Below are 6,748 nucleotides of genomic sequence, written 5' to 3'. Positions count from 1 at the left end.
TAACCTTATTACAAGGCGTCCACATACTGTGCTTTACTATATAGAACCAGAGGTACATTACTTGGGGTTTGCAGCGCACATAGTACTGTATGGTGACATTATGTCAAGATCCCATTCAAGTCTTACCTCGTAGATAGCGAGACTGATGCTACGACCTACTGAAATGACATGACATGTACTAGTATCAATGTTCAAGGTTTGTAATAAAACATGTCTCACCACTATCAGTGAAAAAATGTAATACATCGAAAATGTACAGAAAATATAGTTCTCGTAATCAGTCATATCGCAAGCAGCTATTTTAATTACCTGGACCGCCCAGTATCCTAGTTACCTTGGGCATGCGCATTTGCATTGTTCTGAGTTGGGAACACTTATGAGAGAGCGAGATTGAAACAGGATCTTGATATCATGTCGCGCTACTTGCAAACCCCAAGTAATGTACCTCTGATAGAACATAATGTAAAGTTTAATTCTCACTGATTTTTATGGCATTTCGTGAAGATAACATTTCGCAAAAGTCACCAACACCCTATGTCATAGAACACTTGAGAAATTTTCACTGCTACAAATATTCATTGACTCGGAAAACTTCTCTTTTCTGAAATTTAAAGCAGTTTACAGTCCTAACCCCTTGAACACCAAAGTCAACAATCACAAAACAGACTACTATGAATTGTGTTCTATATTTTTTCAAATATTTAAATCAAGAACTGTACTCAATATGAAATTATGTCTATTTGATCCAAAATTATAGAAATATACATGTAAATGTGCAAAAAATTGTACACCAAAATGGCGGAAAATATGGCATTCAAAGGGTATAAACATTTTTCATTCTGACACATTGTCTCAGATTTTGCTCAGTCTGAAAAAATCATTTAAAATAAAAAGAAAATTAGTAATGAACATTTTGACAGTGGGCTGTGGCAAATCGTTTACACAGTTTACACTGCTTTTGTAACACTGTAAATACAAGTCTTAATAATAAATTGTCAGTGGGGGATATTGACAGTACTTACAATGCATAGATAAGCTTTTTTCTACATTTACAGGTGTTGCCGTTTTTGTATTAACATTGACAGCTTGGAAGTATTGGCATACAAGGATTAATTAACTTCAATGTGAAAACAGAATTAGCATCACAATGTGCCAATTATAATTTCGTGGTACACCTGATATTCAATTTGATCATGTTGGTCATGCACAGTCTGTGGTTTATGAATGCTTAAATTCGTACAAATCGAGTTCAGGTTTTTGCAGTATTTTGAATCTTAATATTTTTTGGCCAGGTCGTGGTTTGGTAGACTGATTGTTCAAGAACTATCTAATGACATAACTAGCTGTGAATGAGGATGAAAATGATTTGATGATGTACTCAGACACAGTCCCTCAATAAGAGGACAAAAATACTATGTGATGCTGAAATTTGCACATGGTCTATTGAAACTTTATCTTTCCAGCTTTTCTGTAATTGAACACTTGTATTGCCTTAGGACATGTGTAGCTTACAGGTATATTTTATATATGGACTTTACCAAGAGATGCATTTTAGGTTGTGAATGATATCTCATTTTGCTAGTATCACTTGTCAACTAACAATAAGTTGAAATTTATTGTATAATGCATTTTAGCAGGAGGAAATCTTCTTCGCATTTCTCTTGGTTCATTCCCATCGTCATGGTGCGAAAATTGAAAGTTATTAAAGTTCTACTGAGAGCAAATATTTGTTGACAGCTTGACCAAAAGTCAAATCTGAAAGTTGCAGCATTTTTTAGTTATATTAATCAAAACCTGATATATTACATTTGTTTAAATTGTGCAACTAATCTAGGAAGTACGTAATGTTTAAGGATCACTCGAACACAGTGGTAACATGGTTAAAATCTTGGCTGAATCAAATATTGATTTTGTTTTATTAACTCCATAGTCCATTAGGTGACTTGATGACACCCTAAGATACTAAAAATTCAATCACAACCAATATCATGGAAATGCTCAGTGATGTAATATGCTGTAACTTCTGATGCGAATATCTTGCTAATTATTAATAAAGTACACGTAACAATTTGACAAAGGCTTCAAGCAAAATTTGGCTGACGATACAACTTTTGTATAACCGCTTCACTGTTCAGCATGACTGTTAAATGCCTTGCCCGATTCCAGTGATTCTTGAAAAATGTGAGCACGCGTCTGGAGTTGGCATGGCTTTAACGCTCTAAGTACTTTTTGCATGTTCGAGTCGTTCCATATTAGATATATTCACCTGTATGGAAGATTATTTTTGAGTTTCTGCCTCGTCTTGTGTGCATAATTACCATCTTCAGATTTCACTTGCATGCAACTGGATATATTTGTGCAGCAGGAGACTAAGGTTATGCATGTATAACTGGTGCTTATCATTAGTGTAGAGGTAATGGGTGCTTTGACAGATGGTTTATTGCATGCTAAATAAGGAAGTGGAATCATTGTTGCAATTGAGATTATTTTAGCTGGAATTAATTTTCGCTGAAAAGGCTTTCTGGGTGTTTTTTATGGAATTTATTTTCACTGATATTTGATATTAAAGTTGAATGTAAAATATAGGAAAAAGGTATATTCGCTGGATTTTATTTTCACTGAATCATACCTTCAGAGAAAATAGCGAAAGTTAATTCCAAGCGAAAATAAAGTATTTTACAGTACTGGTACCATCTGATGTTTTGAATAAGAGGTACATCCCCCCAAACAGCATATATGAATATTCTTCCCTGAATACCAATGCTACATTTAGGTGCATGTTGCATCAAAGTAGTATTTCTTATTTGTGAAAGCTCCTCCTCTGTGTTATTTATATTTTATTTTACAAGTTACCAAGAACAATTATGTATCTATTGTATTGTTTTGAGATTCTTAATGTACAGAATAAATTAATGATGGGTATTTATGTCTGTATTTGTCTTGTATGTTAAGCTGGAAATGGACAGTGTTCTCCCTAGAAAAATTGCATCCAGTATCTGGCAATTTGTATAACAATAGAGTATGTCAATGACTTGTATTCTGCTGAATTGGTTCTGTTTATCCAAAATTTAATACTAGTAGTTGGGAACTCCTACTCTAGAATGCTCTGTAGAGAACCCTGATAGACCATATACATGACCCTGTGTTGGCTCTGCCTATTAGCCATGTAACCAGTGCTAACTGAAATCTAATGTGGCTAATGTGATTTATATTTTATTATCCTCAATAACTATATGTAAATTTTGAAATTACAATATCATGCAAAAAAAATATCTACCGGTACTATAAAGCAGAATTAAAATATAATGAGGGACTTTTTAACATGCTTTAAATTTAAATGTTACAACTTTTTTGTGGGCAATGATAACTTTGGCTAATAATATAACTTGCTCGTCACCACAGTGGAAAACCTTCAAAAGGTCTCACATTAGTATTTTCTGAGGGTATGGGGTTCACAATGCAGGTTTTTTCAATTATTTTCCACCAAAATGCAGTTTTTATTGAAGTTCAAGCTGTTGAATCTAGCACATGTATGCTCACAGGGAGCCCAGGAACTATAATCAACTGTAGTACGCAGTCTCTATGAGGGGGGGGGGGGGTATCGGCTGGTATCTAGTGTAAGAAATAGACAAGGGATGAAGGCTCCAGCCAGCTCACATTTTTTAAACTCGAAAAAACAGACGAAAAGAATGAAAAATAAAATCTAAAAAAATGTCAGATGGAGTCAAATGGGCTCCCTGTGGTATGCTATTAAAAATTATTCCCAGAAACTACCCAATGTGTAACATTCAGGGGGTAATGCTCATTGTCCAGTTTATACAGTTTGAGATGTGATCTTGTGGATCAATTGCTTTTACCATATCCATAACCAGGGAGCCCTCTAAGCCAATATAACAGGTCACTGATGCACTGGCGACACCACCACCCCCCTCCCGTGAATCAATGCTCACTCCCTGGTATTTTAAGGTTCGTCTTGTAATTCATGTCTGGTCATGGTATGTTCATTCTGTATCCGGATTTCAGTATACACATATTTACCATTATATTTAAGGGAGGAATTGACTACAATGAAAGGAAGATTGTAGAAAAATTGTACTAATTATTAGTTTCCCTCACTTGTGTTGGTAGTATAACCATCGACCTAAAAACAGTAGTTATTCCCGATGATTTTCCTTTACAAAAGTCGCCATCTCTACTTCTCCAAAGAGTTTGGGAGGATGCATTGCACATATATCTCACTCAAGTAGCTCAGTTGGTCCACTTACTTAGCCCAGAATTCAGTTTTACGTTCATGTAGACTATCTGGTTAGAACCGCTTGTGCGGAAACGAATCCCGTCGAACAACTTCTACAACGAGATTACTGTTCATTTCTATTCTTAATTTAATAATCAGGGGATAGCGCGTACGCAGTCCCCCACTAACATAAATTATGCGCCCGAGTCACCCACATTTGGGGTGATCGCAGGTGTCAGCCCAGCCGGAGTGCAATGGGAAGGCCTCTCCCTGAGGGAACCGCCTCCTTGATCACGGTTAACCCCTACGCCAGGTAAGTATGCTGAACAGTCGGACTCGATGGATACTAGTATGAATTGAAGCACAACTCAATCCCTGGTGAGTCGTGATTAAAAGATCTTTACTTTGCATTGACTATTTATATATTTATTATATATGTCATATGGCCATGCGTCAATATTTCTGACATTTTATGTATGATAAATAATGGAGGTAAATGGTTTTGATTAAACAGAAACAACATATTTCAACAAAATAACTGTTAAATGGCGCCCAAGGCATTCTGGGAAAATTATTACGCAAGTAGTTTTGTGACAGCGCCCTCGCCGCCAGTCGGTTCAGCTCGATTTTTATCTTTGACAGAACCCTATATGCGATTTTTTTCCATTATATTGGTATTCGTATTGATCAGAAAACTATAACTCTGGGTTATAAAAAGGAATATGGCCGCCAGTTTCCAGTATGCAAATGCACTCAAGCGTGAAACATCGCTTCGTAGTGCTCCGCAAAATATTTTTTTCGACAATCTTAACGCCATGTGGTGTGTTATTTTCATGCCGCGCACAAACATGGATATATTCGGGATACAATTTCGATGTTAATTTACAAGTTCGGAGCGATGCCATTATAATTTCCGCGTAAAAGCGACGGGAAACCATGATTCAAACAGTCGTTTTGGCTGTTCAAAATGACTTTCAGTCATGTTTATGTTTTCATTTTAAAAAAGCTTATTAACAAATACATTTAGCATGACAATAAAAAGGGCAATAAATTTGTATGCCTGCTTTATTGATCTTCGAAAGGCCTTTGATAGTGTTTGGCATAATGGCCTGTTTCTTAAACTTCTTAATAATGGTATTACTGGCCACATGTTATAACATTATTAAAACATGTATATATTAAAATTAAGTATAAAGTTAAATGTAAAGAAGGTCTGACAGAACCAGTTAACTCCAATATTGGTGTCAGACAAGGCTGTAATCTCAGTCCAACTCTGTTTAACCTTTTTCTAAATGACCTTCCCAACAGCTTCAATTCCGATTATGATCCTCAAATTCTTGAAAAGCCGCCTGTAAACTCCTTAGAACTGCCTTCTTTCTAGAACAAAGCATGGACTACAATCATGTCTGGATAACTTGTCAGAATATGTTAATAAATGGCAATTAACTGTAAAGCCAGAAAAAACAAAAGTATTAGTTTTTAACAAATCAAACAGATGTCTGAACAATGACACTTTCCTTCAAGAGGAGCAGTGAAATTGTGACAGTCAAAACATTTAATTATGATCTGGGCTTAATAATCAGTGCAAATGGAAAATTTAAAGAAGCTCTAAAGCACCTTAAGAGAGAGGCTAAAAAAACACAGTTTTCTCTCAAACTAAATTAGGCGCATTAAACAGTTTGTCCATCACCTTGTCACTATCACTTTTTAACAAATTAATAAGATCGATTCTTTTTTATGGTAGTGATGTGTGGGGTGACGTGTTCTCATCCAACTCACCAGTTGAGGACATGAGTGATCACTACTGTCGATGTCTTCTTCGAGTCTCTCAAAGAACCCCAATTATGGGAATTTACAGCGAGTTAGGAAGATACCCTTTGGATATATTTATTAAAAATCAATTAATAAAATATTACAACCGCATTCAAAATACTCAAAAAAAGTTTTTTTTTTATAGAAGCTTTTTCAGTTAATAAAAGCCCCAAAACCAAGTGGTATTTGAAAATTACAGACTTGCTGAAGATTATTAAACAGGAATGGAGCAGAGGTATGGCTTTATACGTAAAATTTGAGATCTATGAATAAATTCTGTCGATAAAAACAACTTGTATGTGCTGCGAAATGCCCTAAATATCGGTTATAAAACGGGCTTTGCCTGGCGTCATTTCGTGATAAATTAGCTTCAGCAGAAACAATTATCAAGTCCAACCTCAAACATGAATTTACACCCCGTGATATTCGTGAAAAACAAACTCAGAATTTACATAAAATTTAAATTCAATATCAGTATGGAACCATAGCTCATCAATATCAAAAACTTTAATTTGATAACTGGTCTGTCCAAGTTCCGTCTGAACATGGAGCTAGAAAAGAGAAGGAGTGATGACGCTATTCATAGACCGTCCACGCACTGGCACGCATCCTCCCGCATCGTCCCGACGAGTTCACGAACAGTTTGCGCATAGTTCACGACCCGGTCGCGAAATTTTGTCGTGACCAAAATGTTGAACATTT

At 35.8% G+C, this 6,748-nt stretch overlaps 1 non-coding gene across 1 annotated transcript; it reads right to left on the bottom strand.

Annotated features, from left to right (window-relative positions):
• Positions 1-4,390: 4,390 nt before the first annotated feature.
• LOC144354084 (U1 spliceosomal RNA) lies at positions 4,391-4,555 on the bottom strand. The gene has a single exon (XR_013420941.1). It is a non-coding gene; the product is annotated as a U1 spliceosomal RNA (small nuclear RNA).
• Between the last annotated feature and the right edge of the window lie 2,193 nt (positions 4,556-6,748).

This window comes from Saccoglossus kowalevskii, chromosome 16 (assembly GCF_978046115.1).
Source record: "Saccoglossus kowalevskii chromosome 16, keSacKowa6.1, whole genome shotgun sequence".
NCBI lineage: Eukaryota > Metazoa > Hemichordata > Enteropneusta > Harrimaniidae > Saccoglossus > Saccoglossus kowalevskii.
Note: the sequence above shows the minus strand (reverse complement) of the source record. Positions and strands in the feature narration are given on the sequence as shown.